At 42.0% G+C, this 27,200-nt stretch overlaps 1 long non-coding RNA gene across 1 annotated transcript in view; it reads right to left on the reverse strand.

The window, feature by feature from the left end:
* LOC142144383 (uncharacterized) overlaps positions 1-22,367 on the reverse strand; it is a 55,095-nt gene extending 32,728 nt beyond the window's left edge. The window contains exon 1 of the long non-coding RNA XR_012689694.1: positions 22,250-22,367. This is a non-coding gene — a long non-coding RNA (uncharacterized LOC142144383). The remainder of the gene's footprint in view (positions 1-22,249) is intronic.
* Positions 22,368-27,200: the final 4,833 nt, after the last annotated feature.

Consider the following 27,200-nt stretch of genomic DNA (forward strand, 5'->3'; position numbering starts at 1 on the left):
CCTGTGTTCCTCGTGTATTCAGCTCCTGCTGATTCCTGTTTACTGCTATTGTGGTTTCCAGACCACTTCAACTCTCCTGTGTTCCTCGTGCCTGCACTCAGCTGATTTCTATCCGCTGCCTCCGCTACTTCTACAGAGTTCCTGTTCACTTCAACTCTCCTGTGTTCATCGTGCCTGCACTCAGCTGATTCCTATCCGCTGCCTCCGTTACTTCTACAGAGTTCCTGTTCACTTCAACTCTCCTGTGTTCATCGTGCCTGCACTCAACTGATTCTTATCCGCTGCCTCCGTTACTTCTACAGAGTTCCTGTTCACTTCAACTCTCCTGTGTTCATCGTGCCTGCACTCAGCTGATTCCTATCCGCTGCCTCCGTTACTTCTACAGAGTTCCTGTTCACTTCAACTCTCCTGTGTTCATCGTGCCTGCACTCAGCTGATTCCTATCCGCTGCCTCCGTTACTTCTACAGAGTTCCTGTTCACTTCAACTCTCCTGTGTTCATCGTGCCTGCACTCAACTGATTCTTATCCGCTGCCTCCGTTACTTCTACAGAGTTCCTGTTCACTTCAACTCTCCTGTGTTCATCGTGCCTGCACTCAGCTGATTCCTATCCGCTGCTTCCGTTACCACTACAGAGTTCCTGTTCACTTCAACTCTCCTGTGTTCATCGTGCCTGCACTCAGCTGATTCCTATCCGCTGCCTCCGTTACCACTACAGAGTTCCTGTTCACTTCAACTCTCCTGTGTTCATCGTGCCTGCACTCAGCTGATTCCTATCCGCTGCCTCCGTTACTTCTACAGAGTTCCTGTTCACTTCAACTCTCCTGTGTTCATCGTGCCTGCACTCAGCTGATTCCTATCCGCTGCCTCCGTTACTTCTACAGAGTTCCTGTTCACTTCAACTCTCCTGTGTTCATCGTGCCTGCACTCAGCTGATTCCTATCCGCTGCCTCCGTTACCACTACAGAGTTCCTGTTCACTTCAACTCTCCTGTGTTCATCGTGCCTGCACTCAGCTGATTCCTATCCGCTGCCTCCGTTACTTCTACAGAGTTCCTGTTCACTTCAACTCTCCTGTGTTCATCGTGCCTGCACTCAGCTGATTCCTATCCGCTGCCTCCGTTACTTCTACAGAGTTCCTGTTCACTTCAACTCTCCTGTGTTCATCGTGCCTGCACTCAGCTGATTCTTATCCGCTGCCTCCGTTACTTCTACAGAGTTCCTGTTCACTTCAACTCTCCTGTGTTCATCGTGCCTGCACTCAGCTGATTCCTATCCGCTGCTTCCGTTACCACTACAGAGTTCCTGATCGTCTCAACTCTCCTGGGTTTATCGTGTCAGCTCTCCGCTGCCTCCACCTCTACTACTGGATACCAGACAGCCTCAACTCTCCCGTGTTCTTCATGTTTTCAGTTCCACTTACTACTGCTTCCTGAGTATTGCTTCATTGATTCTGGATTACCTGCCGTGCGCTGCACCAACCTGATTATCGCTTCCACCCTCCAGTGGTCTCTCCTCCTGTCGGCCTTCAGCCGTTCAGGTATCCCTGCACGTCTCTCTGACAGCCTGCTCTCCTGAACCGCGGTATGCATACTTTCCATTGACTTTGCTTGTGTATTGCATATCCATCTGGACTGAGTTGTGTTCTCCTCCGGAGCCTCCTATCCACTGAAGCTATTGTTACCATTGACTTTGTTTCCTATTGCCTGGATATCTATTGTGACTTTGTATACTTCAAGCAGTGCTTGTCAGTTATCGTTGTATTGTGGATATCATCGTGGGATCAAGTTCTGTGTGCCCCGTGTATACTCTGCTTTACATTCATCTCCTCGTGCGCCTCCTCACATATATATAGCAGTGGTACAACTTGCTGACGCAGACCTCTGACTCCTGTTCCTTGTGACACCAGTTTTAAGTATCCTCTCACATAAGCAGTGGTACAACTTGCTATACGCAGACCACTGACTTCCCCGTTACCTACTTTCACCTGGATTCCATTCCTTCACTATAGACAGTGGTACAACTTGCTATACGCAGACCGCTGACTCTCACTACCTCCTCGCTACTCCTGGACATTCCTCCTCACTATAGCAGTGGTACAACTTGCTATACGCAGACCACTGACTTTCCTCACGTTCCCTTGTCCATCTGGTTCCTCATGTACATTCATTCACTCATTACCAGTTGCTGCTAGTCATAGACTTTCCTCGAGCATTCTCTCACCATCTGCTGTTTCTCCTGTTCCGTTGTCACCCTGCTAACAGAGAACCATAGTACCAACTATATTACTCTGGTAAGTCCATCATCTGGTGATATCCTGGGCAAAGACTCCTAGTGCCCGTGACACCTGTTCATTCGCCGAAGGGATCACACATTGCATACTCTAGTTAGCGATGTTAGGGATTAAATGTTTAAAATGATGCTGACTGTATAATGTGAATAGACTAGTTTAAACTGGATTCTGGGTGGGAAAATCGGAGTACATCCCCTGGAGAGCTGACCCCTACCTTTGGATATTTTGGTTTGAACTGGCCTATGACCTGCAGTACACTGGACCTTCCTGAAACCTGGACCAATAGAAGCAAGCCACATCATCTGCATTGTTTTACTGTATTCACTGACTGTATATAGGCAGGGTCTCTGGACCTGGTGGACAGTCTTCTTGACCACAGCCTTCATACCTGAATGACTGTACATTGGATCCAGGGCGCCTGCGATAAGTAACGGCTGTACTTGTTTTGTTTGGATTTGTTAATCTGCTACTTTTGGCTATTAAATTACTTTGTGCTTTGGAACCACACATCGGCAATCGACAATTGCTATTGGATAGCAATTAGACATGCATAACAAACTACATCCTGTAAATAGAACGCACAACACAAATAACGTGTTAGTCCACATCAGGGCAAAAGTAACTATGTTTAAGGTAGATGAAGGAAAGCAAGAGCTAATGGTCAAGACCATGGAATCCACCAAGCAAACATGAGTCAACTTGGAAACCAAAAAAGACCAGGAACAAGCCAGGCTAATGAACTCTCCAGGTGAACTGGACACAATTATCTGGCAGCGGATGTCAAATTCAGCTAGAAAATATTTTGTACTTGATTTAAGAGCAGCTGCAGATGTGTAGAAAGTGCTTACTTTAACCCCTGTCTGCTAGAATGTACATAATAGAAATGGAAAAATTAAATATTGTTTCTGCACTGCTTTGCAAAACAAGGCACACCAGAGCGCCTCTTCCATACTCAAGTGGGAACCACCTTTCTCTGCCCAACTTCTTCCCTCTGCCTGTGGATACTTGAGCTCCTGTGCAAATGCAGTTGTTTTGCTATGCAAATCTATACATCCAGGTGGAATTCTAGGCACATGGTTGGTCCAAAACTGTTTTTTTGCTGCATTGTTCTGAGTGTTGATTTTGCCTATTGTAAATCATGTCCAGTGTGTGGCAAAAAGAACACCAATATTTTTTCTGGGTGTTTTAACACTTAAATAAAAATTGGTTTTGTACCAGTAAGTGTCAATCCCTCATCTCCTCCCAGTCCTCCAACCCCCGCCTGCCTCTTCACCACCTTCAACACTCTCCTGTCTCCCCTCTCCCCCCTCCCTCTCTGCCACTGACTTTGTATCCTTTTTCTCCTCTAAAATCGAGGCCATCAGACTTGAAATCTCCTCCTCCGCTCACTCTTCCACCATCGCCCCACTCACATTTCTGCCCCCCACCACTCACCCCTCTTCTCCCCCCCAGCCACCAACTCCTTTACTCCTTCCGCTCTACCACGGGCGAGGAAGTCCACTCTCTTATTTCATCCTCCCCCCTTCTACCTGTCCCCAGGATCCTATCCCTTCTCACCTCCTTCGCTCCCTTCCACCTGCTCCCAACTCACTCACCACTTTAATCTGTCCCTCTCCACTGGCATCTTCCTCTCTTCTTTTAAACATGCTCTCAAATCACCTATTCTTAAGAAACCCAATCTTGACCCCACCTCACTCTCTAACTACCGCCCCATTTCCCTTCTCCTCTTTGCCTCTAAAGTATTTTCCCATATCTCCAATATTTAATAAATAGATGAGGATGATGATGATTTTTGTGATATCTACTCTATACTTGTTTACTCTCGAGCAATGACTGGGAGATTCCCACATTTCCCAAACTGCAGGGAGACTAGGGGCCTCAATGATGCAATTTGCAGTGAATCGCATAACTTCCCCGCAGAGCAATGATGAGATCATGGAATTTCACCATGGGGAGCAGGACCAAATCACGCAAAGCACCGCATCGCGCTCCCCAGTTGTCACCCGACCTCCCTCCGAGATCTCAATGAGGGCAATTAGTAAAGTAGGCTAGTATGATTTATTCCTTAGTTTTTCAGTGCGTCCTGCTCGCAGACGCAAAGTCACTTGTGTGTAAAGTGAAGTTATGATAGTATGTAAAGTCAGCCTTGATCATAAGGGAGCAGGGATCCAAAGCTTAGAAGATTTTGAATTTCTTAAAATGTTTTCCAAAAGTGAGTTGAAATGAGAATACTTTTCATTATCACAAAAATAATTATAATTATAAAATACATAGATAATTCTCAATATACAGTCTCTTAATTAGTTATTATGTGTCAGAATAAGATGTTTTCTTTACTGATAGTTAAGAATGTATAGCACATAATTTTTGGTTAGAAATGCATAAACTAAATGAAGATAAATGAAGCTGCAAAGGGTATATGACTAATCTGGTCTATTCTCAGCAGTGAGCTAAAATCCTAGTTTGTTTTCACCACCTGTTATACTCCAGACACACTAGCAATTCATATTTATTTCTTTTTGATCAGTTGCTCCCAACAGGTCAATAAGGATAAAATAAACTATTTTTCCTTACATTTGTATGCCAGCTGACAAGACGGGCTGCACAGTAATGATCCTGCCTCCTCAATGCCAGTTAATCACCATATTGCTTAACATGAGAGCATATTTATTTCTGCAGATTATAAGTCATATTTCAGGTGTGTGTTACTGAGACCTCCTGGTTATAAACAAGTCCATTAAGTTTAGGGGAAAATAGCAAACAACTGACACTCCTTTAATAAGGAATGGGTTTGTTCTGCTGTTTGATGTCAGGTCGAAGACTCATAATCCCAGACGTGTCATGCTCAGTTAGCGGATAACAGATTGTCAAAAAAAGCAATAAATCTTCTTGCCATTAACTGCTGTGCAGAGCTGCCATGCAAAAGCAGACACGCACGATAATTCAGTATGATGAGTGAGGCTGGCGGGAACCTTCTGGACTGTGGAAGCCAGCAGGGAGGTGATGCTAACAGTGAATGTGGATTGCTGCCTGGATGGGTAGGGTTTGAAACACCTTGCCCTCATGTCATCAGTTCTTTTGCAACTACACTATGAATAAGATTATTAGCCTTATTACATAATGGAAATCAATATTATAGATGGAGCAGGATTCATTTTAAGGAAAGGCATGCCACGCTCTTGTTTTAGCATGCTGGGTCTATTTTATTCATGCCAAAGCCAGATACCCACTGAATGTGACTGGGCTACACCAAAACAATGCAATCCTACATGTTTTCAAGAGTTAGGTAGCACCTTTGATTTAAACTAACACTGCTATATCTCTGTCTCACATTACATTTAATATTCTGTTATAATGCTCTTTTACACTGCTATGTAGTCATCCACAATCAGTTGTAGAATGGTGTCATCAAGGATACGAGTTACCAAAATGTCAGAAAAGTTACTGACAGTGGCATTGCAATAGATGTAGCACTTTTATTATAGACATGGTTGCCAGTATTTTACCAGTTATGTGAGGTTGTTTAAATTTGGAGCCCCAGCAAGACAGACAATGCTGGTAAAATGTATGTGCGTGGTGGGTGTTTTTAGTTAAAAGGAAATGTGAGGGGAACCAAACTCAGATTTTGTATTGAAGCCAGGCACCTTTAGCAACACCATTCGAGATGCCAGAAAGTCTATGCAAGAGAGTACATTTTACAGCAGGCTTGGGTTACTATTCTTCTTTGAAGCGACAATTCCGGGATCCTGTGCAAATCTTATTGTGTCTGTGATTCTTTTTCTCTTTAAGTTTCTGCACCCACATATAACCACACATTTTGCAGTTTGCAGTGCAAAAATAAGCTCTTTTGCCTCATTGTTTTCACACATATAGAATTGACCAATGCTTTTCTGCTCCACACTGAGCTGTGGGTGCAGAGAGCTGTATAACACACATCCTCCAATCAGACCAGGCCAACATGGGTATCAGTAAGATTTGTCAGGTAACAAAATATACCTGGGGGTAAATGTATTAACATGCGGGTTCTTCAACACCCGCGAGTTCAGCGTCTTCGGCTATTAAATTTAAAGAGGCGCTGCCTTGTAAAGGGAAACTTCCCTTTACAATGCCACGCCGCTTTAAATTTAATCGCCGAAGACGCTGAACTCGCGGGTGTTGAAGAACCCGCATGTTAATACATTTACCCCCTGGATGGCAGAAGATGGGACAATATTTCCTCTGACTCAGAAACTAGCACTAGGGTCATGAGTTCAATTCCCGACCATGGCCCTATCTGTGTGGAGTTTGTATGTTCTCACCGTGTTTGCTTGGGTTTCCTCCCACACTCCAAAAACATACTAGAAGCTTAATTGGCTGCTATTGACCTAAGTCTCTCTCGGTCTGTGTGTGTCTATATTAGGAATTTTAGACTGTAATCTCTGAATGGGCAGAGACTAATGTGAGTGAGTTCTCAGTACAGTGCTGTGGAATTGGTAAATATGTAAATAGGAGTAAATAGCTGATAATGATGTTAACTGCATCCAATACTAATCTGTGTTGAAACAGTTCATTTTGATAAAATAATCACGTTTTTACTTCCATGCTCCGATCTCTGCAGCCATCATCGTCTCTATTGACTTTACCTTTTCCATGCAAGCAATAACATCTGCTTAGGTAGTTTAAAACAGGATGAGTAGAAAGAGGGGAGAGGAGTTTTTGCGTGGTACAACTAGACCCATCATGGATGCATTTGGCAAACAGAGTTTGTAATGTACAAGTTGGGTTGTTTATTCTATGAAACACCACTCAACACTACAATCTATAGGTTTTGAAGGGCCTTATCATTTTGTGTGTCCTGTTCTTTACCGGGAGGTACAATTTTAGTTTTGCTATAATTGTACTTACTTACTGTAAGGCAGACAGTGTAAACGTAGACCACAATCTACAAGTAGATTAAGGGGCATCCACTGGTAGCTCATCGATAACCAATCGCCTGTTATAAGCCGCTACGCTACTTGCGCCTGCTCCCACACACCCTGCGTCTTCCGTCCAGTCAGGACACCGTGTTCGGTTTCCCAGTCTCATGACCATTTTTATTCTGTCTTTGCAATTGGATTGGCTCTCTCTACTTTAATGGCAGGGTGGGCTTAGCCTCCTATGCTGGTACAGCTTTTATGTCCTGCATTATTTGTGAAGCCTGCTGAGTTGCTGAAACCTGATATTCTATTATATTACCTGCTGCCTTACCCTGTTTGTTGCTGGATGTCAGGCGCCGCCTCAGCACTGACATTAGGTGTGAGAGGCGGCCGCCTGTGATGCCTCTATCGTTGTAGACAACGGGAGACTTCCTATTGTCTCCGGCACGCTGCGCGCATGCACAGCTAGCCTTGTGTCCTGTTGCTAGGCAATGGGACGCCATTTGGCTTTTGGTTGGCAGTCAGCATCTGTGACCGCAGGTTACCCGCCCAATTATCAGAGCTTACCTCGGGAGATAAATAGAAACCTCTGGCATCATTAGGGTGCCAGAGTATTGGTTTCACCCAGCTCCAGCACTTTGTTTGTATTCTGTACCTGTTCCTGTTGTGACCCGGCTATCTCCTCTGACCTTCCTTTTGGATTTCGCTTTGGCACCTTACTGCTAGTTCCGGTTTCCTGATTCATGGCCTACCACTGACTATTCTTCGGATCTCTCTTTGTACTTCGTGTCCAGTTGTTTCCAACCTGGATTGATTACTCTCTTGACTACTCTCCGTCCTCTTTATTACTACACCTGTGGCTGACTCGCACAACCGCGACCTGTGCACCATCTTGCATCGAAGCCCATATTCCCTTGAGGGTCCCTGGTGAACACCGGGGGTGCGTTAGACTCTGTGCCTCCTTGCTCAGCAATGGTAATACCAACTAGTAGCTTTTTCATAGATCCTGACAGTATACTCTGGCCAAGATGATAAGTGGCCGGGAGGAACCCTCCGCTCGAGATCTTCTGCTTCATCTCGCCCATAGAGTGGATCAGCAAGAGTCTAATCAAGCTCAGCTTCTGCAGTGCCTCCAGAGGGGAGTTTCCTGTTTAGACACCCTCCAGGGATCCCTGCCAGCAAGCCAAGCAGCCGTGGTGGTCACAGTCTCATCTTCCGCTTCAGCTTCCACAGTCAGTACATCTGCCTCCAGAGGTTTACGTATTCCCTCACCTGAAACATTTGACGGCGACCCCAAGAAATTCTGGGGGCTTCTCAACCAGTGCACCATCCAATTTCAATTGGCTCCCAAGAATTTTGCTTTGGAAGGTGGGGTACATAATTTCTCTTCTCACGGGCTAGGCTGTAACCTGGGCTTCCCCCCCTCTTGGAGAGGGATAATTCTATGCACCAGACCTCTTGCTTTATCGAGAATTTCCAGAAGGTATTCGATGAGCCGGGCCGTGTTTCCTCCGCTGCTTCGGGATTGCTGATCCTTCATCAAGGATCTTTAACTGCTGGCCAATATGCAGTTTAGTTTCGGACCCTAGCCTCTGAGCTGCGCTGGAATAATGAAGCACTCATGGCTACCTTTTGGCAAAGGCTCAATGAATGTATTAAAGACAGTGTGGCCTTCCGTGATCTTCCATCCAGCCTGGATGAGTTAATCTCTCTCTGTATCAAAGTGGATATTCGCCACAGGGAACGTAACAAGGAGAATCCTTTCCCCGTCTGGCTCCTCAGTTTCAACCTGCCGTATCCACATCCAAGGCAATGCTAATAGGCTGATCCTGTCTCTCCCAAGAGGAACATGACAGACGCATCAGAAATCATCTCTGTCTTTATTGTGTTGAATCTGGTCACCTTCTCTCTTCTTGTTCCAAGAGACCGGGAAACGCCCCATCCAAGGTGATGTTTGGGGCGTCGTCCTAGGATCCAGGTCCCTTACTCCCTACTCTGCAAAAGATGCCAAATTCCAAATGTCTGTAGTTATTTTTTCACCGGCAGTTGTCAGCCTTCGTGGACTCTGGATCCACTGGTAACTTCATATCCACCGAGTTGGCCTCCAAGCTTCATCTTTCCATTCATCCTTTGCCACAGCCTTTGGCTCTGATTGCGATAGATGGTTACCATGTCACCAACGGCTCCATTGACCGCATTACCAGTCCATTAGGTTGTCGGTAGGAGTTAGAGTCTCTGAATTAATCAATCTAATTGTTCCACAGTCCATCAACCCGGTAATTCTGGGACTACCCTAGCTCAGGGCACATTTGCCTCAATTCGACTGGCACCATGCTCAGGTCATCTCCTGGGTCCCCACATGCAAGCATTGATGTCTGTCTCCGGTACTTCCTGCCAGGACCTCGATCTCTTGTTTCGCCTCAACTTCTCAACCAAACCTTCCTGAAGCCTCTTCAGATTTTCTGGATGTGTTTAGCAAGACAGCCGCAGAATCTCTGACGCCTCACCGTCCTTGGGGCTGCCCCATTGATCTTATCCCTGGCTAAAGGATTTCTCTGGGCAGAGTGTTTCTGCTATCTTTACCAAAGACTCAAGCTATGGCAGCTTACATTTGCGAAAACCTTGATCACGGTTTTATCCGTAAATCAACTTCTCCGGCTGATGCTGGATTCTTTGTTGTCAAGAAAAAGGATGTTTCTCTCAGGCCTTGTATTGATTACTGCAAATTGAATACTATAACTGTCAAGAACCGCTATCCCCTTCTTCTCATATTGGAGCTCTTCGATCGCATCTGTGGAGCTCAAATTTTTACTTACTAAACTAGATCTCACAGGAGCCTACAATCTGGTTCAGATTCATCAACATGACGAATAGAAAACCACCTTTAATCACAGGGATGGTCCCTATGAGTACTTGGTCATGTCCTTTGGGCTCTGAAATGCCCCGGCAGTCTTCCAGAAATGTATTAACTAGATTTTTAGAGACCTGCTATATTCATCTGTGGTTGTCTACCTCAACGACATGCTGATCTTTCCGCAAGATCTTGCCTCGCATCGGGAACATTTTATTCCGTCTTCGAGAGAACCGTCTGTATTGCCAATTAGAGAAATGCTTATTTGATCACAAGTACCTTTCCTTAGCTATTTAATTTCTGGTACAGGCTTGCAAATGGATCCTAAGAAAGTATGAGCTATCCTTGATTGGCCTCAACCCTCTGGTATCAAGGCCACTCAAGGCTTCTGTAATCATTGCCAACAGTTTATCAAACATTTTTCCTCCTTAATCGCACCTATCACCTCCCTCACTCGCAAAGGGGGACAAGTGAGAGACTGACCTCAGGAGGCTATCATCGCCTTTAGATCCCTAAAGGAGGCCTTTTCTGTTGCTCCTGTTCTGAGACAACCTGACCAGCATCAAACATTTTATCTTGAAGTAGACGCTTCTTCAGTAGGTGAGGGGGAAGTTATTTTCCAGAAAAATACCGCTGGCACCTTTTCCTCTTGTGGATTTCTCTCCAACAAATTTTCACCCTGTGAAGCCAACTATGGCATTGGTGATAAGGAACTCCTCGCAATCAAGTTAGTCCTGGAAGAATGGCAGTACCTCTTGGTAGGGGCCACCTGGAAGCGTCCCATCCCTATATATATGGATAGATAGATAGATAGATAGATAGATAGATGTGTTTGTGTATATATATATATATATATATATATATATATATATATATATATATATATATAATGATATGAACTGGCGGCACTATTTGGTATGATGTGATCTAGGGGCACTATTTGGCATACTAATATCAGATAATCATTGGCAACAGAATTTCCATGTGGAGCAGTTCTGTGTGTTATAGCATCCATAATTGTATTTCATCCTCATTGTATGTTAGTATTTAAGGCTCTGATTCTACTGCAGAACAGTGGTCATCTCACACATGACAGTGCTGCTGTGCTTTCAATATTCTTGCACTGGCGTCTTTCTTAATTTATCTACCTAATCAACTTTAAGCAGGTTTTGCAAGTAAATTCATTAGGAATTGAATGGATTATCCTATAAATTGGAAACTTGCTTATTCTTTAGAAAATCTACTTATTATTATAACTCTTTATTTATATAATACATTACAAACATGATCCATACAGCTGTACAACAGCAGCATTTTATTCATGCACATCAGTCCCTGTGTAAATTACAATATAATTTACCTACCACTTACTCGCACACATGAGGAACAATTTAGTCAGAGCTCAATGATGGGGGGTGGGTATAGGAAGGGAGAGGAGTCTCTGTAGTGAATTACTTTTTATAGATAGGAGGCTGGCTTGGCCTGTCTGTGCGATATGCTGTTGTCAGAGGGAGGACTAGTGATGTTCCTTCATGAGTGCATAGTGTTATAGTTTGGGGCAGCACTGTGGTTAAGTGGTTAGCACACTTCTGCCTCACAGCGCTGGGGTCATGAGTTTAATTTCCAACCATGGCCTTATCTGTGTGAAGTTTGTATGTTCTCCCTGTGTTTGCGTAGGTTTCCTCCGGGTGCTCCAGTTTCCTAGTACTAGGAAATACTAGTAGGTTAATTGGCTGCTATCAAAATTGACCCTAGGCTGTCTCTCTCTGTCTGTCTCTGTGTGTGTGTTAGGGAATTTAGACTGTAAGCTCCAATGGGGCAGGGACTGATATGAATGAGTTCTCTGTACAGCGCTGCGGAATCAGTTGCGCTATATAAATAAATGATGATGATTATGATAGTAATATACATTTCAACTGCGAACTATGTAGAGAAATCTCAGCAGTGCCTCCACTTTTGTTAAAGTAATAATTGAATTTCTACAGCAAACTAACTTTAAGAAAAAAAGTATAATTGTTTAATTACAAATACAAGCTTGCACTGTGATAAAATTATCATCAAGCTTTACATTTGAATCTCTGCTTTCTATACACAGAGAAAACCTTTTTAGCAGAAAAGAAACAACAGGTTGTAAAACAGTTCAAATGGCATACTACAATTGGCTGAGATAATGCATAGGTGTTTCCTGATCTCTTGAGATCTCAAGTCTATACTGGAGTTAAAAAACGTGGAATGTCTTTGTCCATTACTGATTAGGAACATCTGTTCTATGAAACTAACTTTTTCAATGTTGCTACATTCTTTTCCTTTCAGGTCACACGAACAGATAAAAAATACCACGTTAAATAAAATAAGACAAAATATATCTATTTATATATATTACTAATATATTGGCTTCATTCAAAAATAACTTTGACAATAGGATCAAATGTCTTTTTATTTACACAATGTAGTCACACTCCTCTTGCACCACAGTTTTCAGTTCTTTATATTCATTAAATACTTGGAATAGAACACAGTACTGCTTACTGTGACAGGCTCCGCCTTGTGTTGCTATGGTTCCGCCTACCACTGTGAGTTGCATTAGCCTCGCCTGCCACTGATGATCAATGTGGTTATGAATAATTGTGTTAAGCCCGCCCTATTTTTGAGTCGTTCCTGCCTATAGTTTGTTTGGCCCTGCCCATGTGAGGCCACTTCCAGAATTTTTTACAGGGCCATTTTAAGTTCCCTATCCAACCCTGGAGGTCTCTGATAGAGAATTTGAATGAGCTAACAATCATGACATATACTCTGAGAACAATAAGTGGAGTATTAACATCACCATTTATTTACAATAAGCAGTGACATAAAAGTTGTATAGAAGAAATTGAGGGAATGTATCAGAATTATTAATAAAATGAACTCAACATACAGTTTATAACTCACATACCCTTCACATATCAAATAATTTTAAGAATATTTTGCTGATATTTTTAAAGATCCAAAAGGAATGGACTGCATTTTTAAATTAATGAATAATAAAGGTTTTCTTTTATTCATATAATATGAATTAATGTGATTTGTCTGTCAGATTAGTACACAAATTATCTTCTTGTTCTTCAACACTGTTTAGATTATTCATTAAGTTATTTTAAGTAGTAACACCTTCCTATACTATAAAATTATTGTCAGCAGAGACTAATGGATATAGTACAATTAGAAGGGAGTTGATAGTAGGGTATGCACACTTACAAAGAAAATATTTAGACATACGATCTGGGGGTAAATGTATTAATCTGTGGATTTGTCAAATCAATGATTTTCGGCAATTTTGATTGCCATATTTAAATAACAATTTTATTAACTCAAACCCAGCAGTTTTAATAGATTTGCTGGTTTACATATGGCCATCAAAGTCACCACAAATTGGAAATTTAACGAAGCAGCAGGTTAATACATTTACCCCCTAGTCTGGTACTTTTCCTCACCTTCTCGGATTTATCCACTAATTGCCTAGGTGATTTCATACCTACTTAGGGTACTGGGTGCCAGTTTCACACATAAGGCTGCTCTCCAGCAAACCAGTCAGCTGGCAATGCATAAGAGCTACAGTATACTATAATGCACTATATTGGGCTCTATATACTTTGATTGGGCCCTGTATAATGTATAACACACTGTGACGAAACAAGTTTGATAACACCTTAGACAGCCTGTCCCTCGTTTCTCACAAAATGTGGATTATGACATATGTACTTTTTATAGCCTTGGTTTTGTTCCCCAGCTCACCAGAGTACAACTACAGTGTCTAATTACATGTGGATAAGGGGACATTGAAGCTTATTGTAAATATGCATATTGTTTTTTGTATATTGTTGATATTGCAGTGAAGCTGTTATTCATTGTTCTTAAAGTGTAGCCAGATGTGTTATGGCTGTCAGGTTCCAGGATACAGGTGATGGGGCTGTAGCTACTTTCATTCTCCCCTTCCTTTCTCTACAGGAAGCATGGAACAGCTGGGGATCCTGTGACATCACAAAGTAGTGTAAGGGGTTAATTTCAGGGGAGGATTCAGGGGATTCGGGAAAACAGATGAAAATATCAGTGGTGAGTATCAGGGCATTTTTTATTTTTTATTAAACTATGTAGTATAAATGAGGGGTTTTACAGTCTTTATTGTGGGTTTATTATTTTTATTAAATATTGTGGTTTTAATGAGGGTGTGGTGGTTTATTTAACATTTTCTTTTGTGGAACTACAGGTCCCAGCCAGCCGTGGGTGTCAACATGCCCTGGCTGCCATGGGTATGCTGGTGCTTGTAGTTATACAAGTATCAGCATGCCCACACTATTTATGGCACTCTGGCTGGCTGGGACTTGTAGTTCCACAAAACAAAATGACGTCAGTTTATTTTTTTATACTACAATCGCCGTTTATTACCATATACTCACCGCCCATGAATGTAGGACGGGCCCTAGTGCTTTCAGCACTGGGCTGGGTGTCCTTAGAGGGGGGGCCAGCTTGGTTTTTTTCTGCGGACCCCACTCCCTAGGGAATCCAGCCCAGCGCTGAACAGCCTGGGCTTGGTTTGTCATTATGGCAGGGGGACCCCTGCCACATGTCCCCCTGCTATTGTGCCACCAACCCCGGCTGGTTTGCCTAGTGCTGGTTCAGTGAAAATCGGGGGGACCTCACGCAAAATTTTTCCCCGATTTTCACAGAACCAGCAGTAGTTTGGCAGCACTAGGGTTTATAGGGAATAGAGGGGGGACCCCATGCTTCTTCTTTTTTAACTTTGATCTACTTTTTACAGTTTTGACAGCTGCCAGGATACATTTGATGAGTTTTGGATTAAGTACCCGTTAACAACTGCGATTTGCTGCGGTTTTAACACGCTGAAAAAATCGGACCTTGATACATTTACCCCCTGGTGTTGAGTTGCCATTCTCTATCAGTCAACTACATCTGCAGATCCATGGGTTTTCAAGTCAGGACAGCCAGGTGACTGTAACTCCTTAAGCTAGTGGGGTAAGGGACTGATGATGTGGTAAACCTACCTGGCATTTATTTAGCCTGAGTGACTATTTGAACCTTAGAAGGTACTGGCTAGACTTCCCTGGCATAAGAAGGCATCCGTGGGTGGCCAGCCAGTGTGAAGTGGGTAGAATTGGGCCAGAAAATCAGGTATCTTCACATATTTGGTGGCAGACAGTGGGGTCACTCAGACCCGGGTCTTCTCTGGGTAGAGCTGCAGGGGAACTGTATTGTGATACATTCCAGGTCTCTGCAAAGCAATTAGCACTAGAAACCAGTTACCACATTATCCTCAGCTTAGTCCTAAACCCTTTAAGGTAGAAAGTGTCACGTAAAGCATGGTGGGCTTTAGGTGAGGGAAGATGCTACCTAAGTGCCAATTTGATAAGGGGAGGCGCATCCAACAAGTTTAGAACAGCAGATGGAACCATGTTTCAAGAAGGGGAAATCACAGTGAGGTGCTCCATGGAAATAAAATGGATATGAGCTCTTTGAAGAGCAGACCACAGCCAGTGTTGAGAAAGGTCCCAAAAGAAGGGATGAACCTGTCCAGTGCACCCACGGGAAAGGGGTTTCAGGGATGAAGTACTGTGGCAGTGTCTGCAGGATGAGGATATGGATGTGTTCCACCACCCCACCAAATTGCAGAGCATTTTCGATTATTGGGATGAGGAGTAACCAAAGATTAATATGTGGAAAAGAGCCAGCTTAGCGGAGAAATTGGAGCACCTGTTGCATGTGTTCCTAATGTTGAAAGGGGAAGCAAGTGCCTTGGATTTTTCGGGGTGAACCAGGATGGGCTGAGTTTACAGATGAAGTTATTTGTACTATGAAGAATCTGGTCAAGAGAAAATCCACTTACAACAACAATCAGCAGTGCCCATGTGAAATGACATTGACAAGATAGAGGAAAGCAAAGATAAAAATGGATTGTTACAGCATAGGGACATGCCTGATGAATCCCCTACAAATATACTAATAGAATCTGTCCCATTAGCAGATTCTTCAGATCTACTAGAGACTATGAGTATAGAGGAGTTGATAGTGGAATGCCAAATCTGCGGTGTACCGTACCTGTACTGCACGCACAGGGACATCCTCAAATGTTTTCTAAAGGATCAGGAGAATCCCATCAATGCCTATAGTGTCTATAGAATGAATGCTTACTTTAGGTCCCCACATACCTCTCTGGGAACAAATGCAATGTCTGCAACAGAGTTTTGAAGAAGCAGAGGATGAGGTATGGCGACAAGGACTTATTGACACTGAAATGTGGCAGGATCACTGTTATCGAATGAATACTGAAAAATGTTAATTACAATATCTATTGTCACATTCTAAAAAAATGGCTGCTCAGTCTGTTAATCAGGGGGAGGTCCATCCCAGTGGATTATACACAGTTGCCCAATCTACTATCTTGGGGGAGGCTGGAGAAGAACTGATTGGTGAAAATATTGTACCTCTCACTACTCAGAAAGGATTAGGAGAAATCCTCCCATTTGGTGATTTGGTTGGAAAAGAGCTACTAAGTACCATGTAGTAGCATCTTCTGATAATTTGCCAGTGTAATTGGCACCTGAGACTGTGTCTGAGTTAGAGAAGAATTGCAGAAAAGGCCAGGTATCCACCCCTGTTGTGTCTGAAAATGTTTTATCCAATGAACTAGCGCAGGATACCACATGTGTGTTCTCTGGTGCAATGATGTACAGCTGTACCCGATTGTAACAGAAGAGAAAAATAAACTTGCTCAACATATGATCTCAGCAGAAATCATGATTACAGACTGTATGACAGAATTAACGTGAGGATAAACAGATTGTCATGTCAGAGGCCAATACCATGGGGCCCGGGGAAAACTACTCCTACACCTTTCCCTATGCAGAATTGGCAGATGAGGAGATGTTCACTGAGTGGCTGTCTGAGAGGGCACCGGCACAGCAAGATTCTCCACCCCCATAAGCTTTGGAGCACCGCACTCCAGCTTCAAATCAGTGGAACCAAGACCCCATACTAGAGGCCTGAACTGGACTATCCACACTGGTTTGCTGCCAGGACAACATGTATGGGTCCAATGAGGATTTACACTACCCCGATGCGCGCGAGGGAAATAGTGCAACAGGGGGATGTGGTAGCAAGGGAGGGGAGATACACCCCAACCTACATACAGGAACACCCACAAGTGATTTGGGAGGGGCACAGAGGATTTCCCAGCAGCAAAGAATTAATGGAGCCCTCAAGCTTGCCTGCCACTAGACAGCTGAGCTGTCCCTTGTGTGTTTGGGGGAGGGGAGATTGGATCTTTGGGAGAAAGAACCGGACAAGTGCCCCCAAAATTCTCCTGTCACTTGGCAGTTGTCACTTGAGCGTTTGGGGGAGGGGGAATTGGATCTTTGCCAGAAACAACCGGGAAAGGAGCCCCAAAGTTTTCCTGCCCATGGGCAGTTTTCACTCGAGTATGTGGGGGAGAAGAGCATGGTCTCCAGAAACAGAGGACATGCTAAGGGACTATTTGCAGTTGGGCATTTGAGTGTGGACAAGGCACCTAAGGGATAGTGGACCACAACTCTCCTACCAAAGATGTGTGCACAGGCGTGGCCCAGTTTTATTGTTGTCTCATCATATGACACAAGGCAATATAAAGCCCCACTCCAGCTGGGTGAAATGATATGCCCACACCCATGGGACCCTGGTGGAAGATCAAGGAACTGTGTACTACTGTCTACTTTACCATCAGAGCCAGGTGAAAGCACAGCAAGCCAGAGACTTTAGACTTTGGGGAGAAAGGTTTACCTGGGGCAAGTGAGTCACTGGGGAACAAGGGCTAAAAATGGGGAGGTATATGTGACGAAACGAGTTAGATAACACCTTAACTAGCCTGTCCCTCGTTTCTCACAAAATGTGGATTATGACATGTACTTTTAATAGCCCTGGTTTTGTTCCCCAGCTCACCAGACTACAACTGCAGTGTCCAAATACATGGAGAAAAGGGGATTTTGTAGTCATTATAAACATGTATATTGGTTATTGGTTATATATTGGTTATTGTATATTGTTGATATTGCAGTGAAGCTGTTATTCATTGTTCTTAAAATGTAGCCAGGTGGGTTATGGCTATCAGGTTCCAGGATACAGGTGAGGGGGCTGTAGTTACAAGGAGGGGAAGCACTGTGGAAATTTGACCGTGGATATAAGGAGCCACTCCAGGGGGGGAAGGGGTTGTTCATTCTGTTATTTGATTCCTGGAGGGTGCAAGATCTGGTATTGAGTTGCCGTTCTCTACCAGTCAACCTCATCTGTAGATCCATGAGTCTTCAAGTCAGGACAGCCAGGTGACTGTAACTTCTTAAACTAGTGGGGTAAGGGTCAGATGATTTGGTAAACCTACCTGGCCTTTATTTACTGTTTGTATATAATATTCTAGTGTTGTTTTTATTACAATGATGTTTTTATTACAATAAATGTACTGTTGTACTTTTCTAAATGCATTTGCTTGAGTGACTATAAGAACCTTAGAAGATACTGGGAGGCTTCCCTGGCATAGTAAGGCACCCATGGGTGGCCAGTCAGTGTGACTGGGTCAGATAGACCCAGTATCTTCACATATACAGTGATAGACAGCCCAATATTCCATGCTGGACAGGCCCCATATACCATATACTGACAGAGGTCACATCATGGACATCAATGTCAGTCACTGGCTATATAATATACAATATGTGGTATTATATAAATAGCTGATGATGATGATGTTGATGATGTTATAGAAGAGAGGTTTCTGCACAGTGAGAGATGTTAAAGAAATGAACATAGATGCCTTCACAATGTTATGGGTATTATGAATTATTATTTAGAAAACAAAAAAAGTAAAAACTACTATTCCTTCAATAGCTAATTAAATATATGTTGCCTTTTGAATGGTGAAAAGCTTACCATGGCCAATATGCCTAATTAAGGATATAAGGAGATGCATTTTGCTCTTTTTAGTCATTTGAAAAGAGAAGCTGCTGGTAACTATTGCAATTTTTCTATTGTGTATTCACATTAGGAAATACAACTGCCAACTGTCCCTAATTTGCAGGGAGAGTCTCAGATTTTTAAGATTTCTCCCTGGATATTCCTATGCTTCCTATGTTAGCTGCAATTCTTGCCATCTATTTTTATTTTCTAGGCTTGAAACACATTGTCTCAGGAACAAATAATCTCTGGAAAATATTATTAAATGTTCATTATCGAAACAACTATGGAAATATGGCAAGTTATCTTATAAACACTGTACATATATCTGAGACACTGATCAGCGATACTTCCAAAAAATGCCACATTTGAGCGCATTCTATCCAGAGCCCCAGTTTCACCAAGGCCAACCCCAAATCTGCCCCCTTTTGCTGCTGAATGCCTGGACTGTGGTGGGGTATAAGTAACTATAATTCATAAGTACAGTAATGAATTCATTTCAGAAATAATGCTGTAGAAGGGATATTATATGGTAGGTATAATAATTTAGGATATTATTATTGATCATGTAGTTTGCAGCTTTGAATTGTGGGTAGTTTCTTTCTTGCTTCTTTATATAAAGTTCTATAAGATACCATTGCTATTTCTATTTTCAGATATTTTAAATCAATTGGAAATAAAAAGAATAATTGTTACACTTGGTAAAAGGGACTTAAAATATATACACTTGTAAAATATTTAAATAAATTCTACATTAATTATCATTCATTTTAATTATCAATAGTAAATTATCATTGTCTTTTAAATTCAATTGATTTTCACTTACGATAAAAAATTCTGCACGCAAACGATGAAGGAAACCCTCCATGATTTGTATTCAAATGGCCGTAGGTAACAGTGGGCTAAATAACTTGTCATGAGAGGTGTTGACCCTTGACAATATGCAGCCTTTATCCCGAAGAACCGCCTCACTTTCAAAGAAGAAAATATTTTATCATTATAAATCTTTTCTCTTGAGCTTTATCCAAGCCAACAGCAGTATATGACACATAGCCCTCTAAAATAATTCACACAGGGCTGAGAGAGGTCAGTCAGCTACACATCTCCTGGCAGGTGGTCCATCACAGAGTGTAAAGCCTGGTAGCTGCAAGGTGCTTCAAAGTCCTGGTTTGAAAAGTAAAGGCTATGTATCATTGTGCTCTCTCCCCTGGCTTTGAGGGCAGGCGTTCTACATGACAGATTGCTGTCCTGCCACTGAACCCTTTTGTTTTCTCTCACAGAGTTCCACAGTTACATCTTTACAGCAACAGGGCACTCCTGTAGAGTCATCCCCTATGTCTAATGTCAAGTGGTCAAATATGTGTGAAATAACCATGCTGGAGGACTAGTAATAGCCGGCAAATCTTAATGCAAAACAATCATGATATCTTTTCATGACTGACAAAAGTGGGGTGAAAAGGCTTTTTCTAAGAGTAACAAATATTTTTGAAAAGACAAAACTAACAAAGTAAAACTTAAAACTGCAAAATAAAACTGCAAAGCTTTGAACATGAATAAAACTACCGGTATTTCAAATAGCAATAATAGCAAATACTCAAATTATACTCTATAGCCAGAAACAAAATAGAAGTGCCATCAGGGGGAGGTACAGGGCCTAAAATACTCTAAGAACAGAAATATTGCCAAAACTGTTTAGTATATACATATATATGATTATATATATATATATATATATATATATATATATATATATATATATATATATATATATATATATATATTATGAATGGCCTTTTGGAAATAAATCACAGAATACGATTCAGATAGTTAACAGGAAGGATAAATATAACAATGTTTACTGCATTTTGACATGCAAGAGGAAGTGATGATTTTTTTTGGATTCACTATGATACAATTCACGGATCTGTTTTGGTTTTTTTGTTTTAATAAAACATGGTTGCTCCACCTATATACTGTATACAGATACACATGATTAAAGTGGCATTTTTTGCTTGCTGAAAAATAAAAGGTATAACACCTCTCCAACCCATTACAGTTGGGCCCCATACACAGAATATAATGGGGGATGGAATGTCAATGGAAAAGATGTATAGTTGGCGATTAAAAATTAGGGGTGCACAAGAAGACATGCGGTACGCCTATCATATAATTTGCAGGTATGCATTATTGTTACAATTAATAGGTTTTTAGTAAACAGGAATTTCTATAATGGAGCTAGTTTTAGTGATTATATATTTATAAGAATTGTGTTTAGTTATCACTTCAGCCTTCAATAGAAATACATTTGTGTTATTGTAACATATCATAGTCATACCTCTGCTATAGCATTAAAGAGTATACAAAGCAAATTGAAAAAGTGACCATGTGATAGCAGAACATTGTAGCAACTTGCTCACTTCTAGAAACCTTATATTTCACAACGGAACCTTATATTTCACAACGGGTGAGTATTAAATGATATGTAATATATATATTGAGAGTCTAAATTTTGTATTTGTAAAATGTTTGCCTAAGTTTTGTTGGTAACTCTTTCTTTGATTAAATAAATAAATGCACTAATAAATAAACACACACAGAAACTAAACAGCACCACAAAAATGATTAAATTTGTGTATTAATACCTTTGCTGAGTTTGATACTGTTTACATAATTTATCTGAGAGCTACTGAAAATGGGGTTTGGCAAGATAAGTGGCAATATAATATTGATATGTTAAAGGAAAATAAGGTGCATGTCTGTAGTAAATGTTAACACAATTTTATGCTTGGCATACAGTTCCTAACTGCAAGGTAAAACCAGGGCCGGATTAAGGGAATGGAGGCCCCTGGGCTAAGGGGGCCTCCATTCCCCCATGAGGGCCCCCCTCCATGATCCGAGCCACCCCTCCCCCCACTTACCTCCTTCTCCTCCTTCCCCGGCGCGCTGTACGCTCTTTACTGAGGAGATCTCGTGAGAATGAGACTCATGAGATCTCCTCAGTAAGGAGACTACAGCGCGCCGGAGAAGGACCGCAGTGAAAGTGCTCAGCATCACTGATCGCGCCGGGGGCGCCCCCACCCCCGACAGATCAATACTGCTGCTGAGCACTTTCAAGGGCCCCCTGGATGCCAGAGGCCCCTGGGCTGTAGCCCAGTTAGCCCTATGGTTAATCCGGCCCTGGGTAAAACTCAAAGCTCTTTTATTCCAAAATAACAGGTTATTTTTCATTAATCCCTATTTACCTGTCACTGATCATGCTGAGAAATGATAATTCAACTTTTCACCCCACCATTTCTCACAACACGTTTTTTTTCCTCACTCTTCTCAAACAAGATCACTTCAAAGATCCCAAACAGATTGATTCACATGTGAACACTGTCCTCACAGTCTTTCAAAAATTGGGGGAGGGACGGACCTTGTCCAGTTTTACTTTGAACCCACCAATATCTATTAACAAATATTTACTTTGTATGGCCTAGGTCTGAACCATGAAAATCAGAAAACAAACTCCTATTCAGCCTGTCATGTCAAAGGGGACTGTTGTGCCTGAGTGCTGACTGTGAGACAACCATTACTCTGAAGTGAATTAGAAATCCTCAGTGGTGCTGCTGTCTCTCTAGTGACTTACCTGTCTGGAGCTGATCCTGCTTGTCCAGAAAGTTTGAAATAATTTTTATGCTCAAATTATTCTGTCTGTTTTGAAAGAAAATATGTATGGTGGTATTATTTTGTATTATATGACGTCAATTATTACATCACTGACTGGTGCCATATAAGTTAAAAAATATCTGTTTTATGGATAACAATAATTATGGGTAATGGGCATTTTCATTAAATAATCCTAGATTTGTGAGGTATTGTAGTATGTCAAATAAAGTGTACAGTCAGGCAAATTAAGACAGAGTTAAGATTTAAGCTGTGCACTATTGAGCTAGTAACGCATGTAAAATACAAATACAATTGAAATTAAAAACAAACATCTTTTATATCCCCCCTTTAAAATCTAATGGGGATCTTCTTTCCTGCAGTAGTCCAAATGGAAATATCCATTAAGTAATGTGAATAGATAATCACACCTTTGTATAATATAGCAACCAATCATTCAGAAGCAACTAGCTACTGGAGCTGATAATCATCGTCATCATTGCATCATTGTACCACTCTTCCAGCACCCGCAAGAGGTATATCTCCCTCTGCCACTGCACCTCTTCAAGCATAAGAAGTCATAAGTGTAAGATACCCCAAAATCTGTATATTTACATATGCATGTTCTTGCCTACTCAGTATCATCTATCTTACATAAATAAAACAGATGTCATCTACATGAGCCCCAAAAGTGTCCAAATAGTTTATAGTACACTTGTCACCTACACACACAGGGAAAGCATCTGCAATGCATACTTGCCTACTTTCAGTAGGCGACATCCGGGAGAGGAGCGTGACTAGAGGGTGAGAAGGGGTGGGGCGCCCATGAGTAAAATACCCTTTTGTCACGGGGGGCAGGCCAAAATGACGTGATTCACTGAGAATCTCATTGTTTTACAAAGGGAATTGTGGGATGCAGGAGAAATGTCAACGTTTCCAGGAGTCCGGGAGACCCTAATTTCTGGAAGAGTTGGCAAGTATGCTGTAATGGGTTTGTGGTACCGGTGGTCCACTGTTAACAAAGGTAAAGCCCAACTAAGGCCCCCACTCATTGGTAAGAATGCCAGTGGCACTTCCTCTGGTACTTAAATGTAGCAATATTTATGTTATGTTTAAAAGCTACAATTAAATGTATATTTTTTTCAGATTTTTGCTTAGGTGTAAACTCTATACCCACATCCAGGGTACCGGGCATGTACTAAGGACATGAGTTAAGGCTGAGGTATAAGCCTGGATTTTTTAACTAGGTGCTAGAATCACTTCCAGTTTAGTCTGGGTGCACTCTTCTCTGGCTGGCACAGGTAAAAGCCAATAGGAGTCCTGGTATGGAGACAGCAGAAACACTATGCACCTATTAATTTGCTAGGAATCGGCATATTAGGCTTTAACACAAAATTACAGTTTGTTTTACGGTACTTTAAAGGCTGGACAAAAAATATACCTTATTGTCCAGGAGCCATCCAATACATACTGCATTTAACTATTGTACAACTAAGAGAGTTGTCTGAGAGCTTACACTGTCTATATTTTGCAAGTCCAAGTAACCCTGGTTACCAACTAAATGTACACCAATGGTACCCAACATTAATATGGTTGATATATTATATTTTTTTAACATGTGTTGGTCCATGTGAGAAATAATAACCTAGCAAGGCTCTTAGCGTGGTGTGGAGTGTAGGCTAGGCATTTCTTTACGATAATCCTTGTGGTCATTTAATATATTGCTGTGATTGATCATTATTCTGCACTGTGCCACAACTGCCAGACAGACAAGAGCACATGAATGAAAGCAGATTGGTCGTGATTGTCAATGTAGTAGGACTGTAGGAATACAAATCCATTTTATTCATCTATTGAAATAGATACACTATATGGATAAAAGTATTTGGCCATACCTGTTAACTACTGAATTGAGGTGTTTCAATCAGACCCATTGCCAGAGCTGTATAAATCAAGTACCTAGTCATGCAGTCTCCATTTGCAAGCATTTGTGATACAAAATGGGTCGTTCTGAAGAGCTCAGTGACTTCAAGCGTGGTACTGTGATAGGATGCCACCTTTGCAATAAGACGGTTCGTAAAATGTCATCCCTGCTGGATATTACCCCCTCAACTGTAAGTGATATTATTAGAAATTGGAACGTTTAGTAACAACAGCAACTCAGCCATGAAGTGGAAGACCACATAAAATCACAGAGCGGTATCAATGCCTGCTAAGGCGCCTGGTGCGTAAAAGTTGTGATCACTCTGCTGATTCCATAGCTGAAGAGTTCCAAACTTCAGCTGGCATTAATGTAAGCACAAAAACTGTGTGATGAGAGCTTAGTGGAATGGGTTTCCATGGCTGAGAAGCGGCATGCAAGCCTCATATCACCAAGACCACTGCAAAGCGTTCTATGGATTGGTGTAAAGCACACCGACACTTGACCGTGGAGCAGTGGAAATGAGTTCTGCAGAGTGACGAATCAAACTTCTCTGTCTGGCAGTCAGATTGGCGAGTCTGGGTTTGTCGGATGCCAGAAACTAGAAAAACGTTACCTGCCTGATTTCATTATGCCAACTGTGAAGCTCGGTAGACAAGGGATAATGGTATGGGGCTGTTTTTCAGGGTTTGGGCTACACCTCTTATCTCCAGTGAAGGGCAATCTTAATGCTTCAGCAGACCAAGTCATTTTGGACAATGCTAGGCTTCCAACTTTGTGGCAACAGTTTGGGGAAGGTCCTTTTCTATTCAAGCATGACTGTGTCCCAGTGCACAAAGCAAGGACTATAAAGACATGGTTTGATGAATTTGGTGTGGAAGAACTTGCCTGGTATGCACAGAGCCCTGACCTCAACCCCATTGAATGCCTTTGGGATGAACTGGAATGGAGAACACGAATCAGGCCATCTTGTCCAACATCAGTGCCTGACCTCATAAATGCTCTACAGACTGAATGTGCACAAATTCCCACAGAAACACTCCAACATCTTGTGGAAGCCTTCCAAGAGTGGAAGCCATTATCGCTGCAAAAGGGGAACCAACTCCATATTAAATTATACATATTTCAATACATTGTCAATACAGTCCCTGGTGGTGTCAAGCGTCTGAATACTTTTGTCTATATAGTGTATTTACACTAATAAATTTTTATTGCTTTCTATTATTCTATTGATAACTCAGTTTACCAACAGTCAGGGGTGGATTGGGAACTTAAATTGGCCCTGGAAAAAATCCTGAAAGTGGCCTCATGTAGATTTGCACCAAATAAATGGTAGGCATGGCCAATAGTGGGCGGAGTTAGCACACCAGCCCTAGCCACATAGGGTTTAGGCAAAGCAAATGCAATACATAATGGTAGGCAGATTCCACCTGTCACAATTGGTAAAGTTAACACACGAGTTGTCAAACCATTGCACTAGTAGGTGGAACAAACAAAAGCAGGCAGAGTCAGCACACCAGTGGGTGGAGTACACATCGGTTATGTGAGACGAGCAGCTGAATCCAGCAGCAGGGAATTCCCAGAGTTAGCAGTAATTTAATAGTAGACTCTCTAACGGTATAAATAAAAAAAACAAAAAAACACACCTCTGCCTAGCTGTATGCAAAACATTAGGGTGACCTAACCATGGTGGTGTGTGCCCATACCCCCAAGAAACTGTTTTACCCTCCCAATGCCCTCTATTCAGTCCAATACCTTCTGTACCTCTTCTTGGGGTTAGGGGTGGGATTTAAGAGAAAAAACACATACTTTTAAATGAACTGTTATTACTTGTAAACACACTAGCATGAACAATTTAAAAAAATGTGGGTTTCTTTTTCGAATTAAACGAACATACTCCCATGGAGCCATAGAAAATGTATTGCAAGGTTTATACTGCTCTACATGGTAATTTGGCCAGTATTAGTTATACATGTACTTTACAAAGAGCATCCTAGTGACTGTCATACAATGCAAAGAGCATCCTAGTGACTGTCATACAATGCAAATAGCATACTAATGACTGCTATACAATGCAGAAAGCATCCTAGTGACCGCCATACAATACAGAAAGCATCCTAGTGACCGTCATAAAATACAAAGAGCATCCTAGTGACCATCATACAATACAGAGAGCATCGTAATGACCGCCATACAATACAGAGAGCATCCTAGTGGCTGCCATACAATACAGAGAGCATCCTAGTGAACGCCATACAATACAGAAAGCATCATATTGACCACCATATAATACAGAAAGCATCCTAGTGACCATCATACAATACAGAGAGCATCCTATTGACTGATATACAGAGAGCATCGTAGTGACCGCCATATAATACACAGAGTTTCTTAGTGGCTGCCATACAATACAGATAGCATCCTAATACATACAATACATATAATACAAAGAACAGTCTTGTGACCGCCACACAAATTAAGCTGTTGTCCTATTTGCCTTAATGCCCTCCTAGGTAAAAGCAAAAAGTATTTTTTGTAACAGAATATTATATTTACCTCAATTTACAGACAATGTACCTCCATGCTTTCCTTCCCCCACTTTTACAGGATTTCCTCTATAACTTGCT

This window comes from Mixophyes fleayi, chromosome 3 (assembly GCF_038048845.1).
Source record: "Mixophyes fleayi isolate aMixFle1 chromosome 3, aMixFle1.hap1, whole genome shotgun sequence".
NCBI classification, from domain to species: Eukaryota; Metazoa; Chordata; class Amphibia; order Anura; family Limnodynastidae; genus Mixophyes; species Mixophyes fleayi.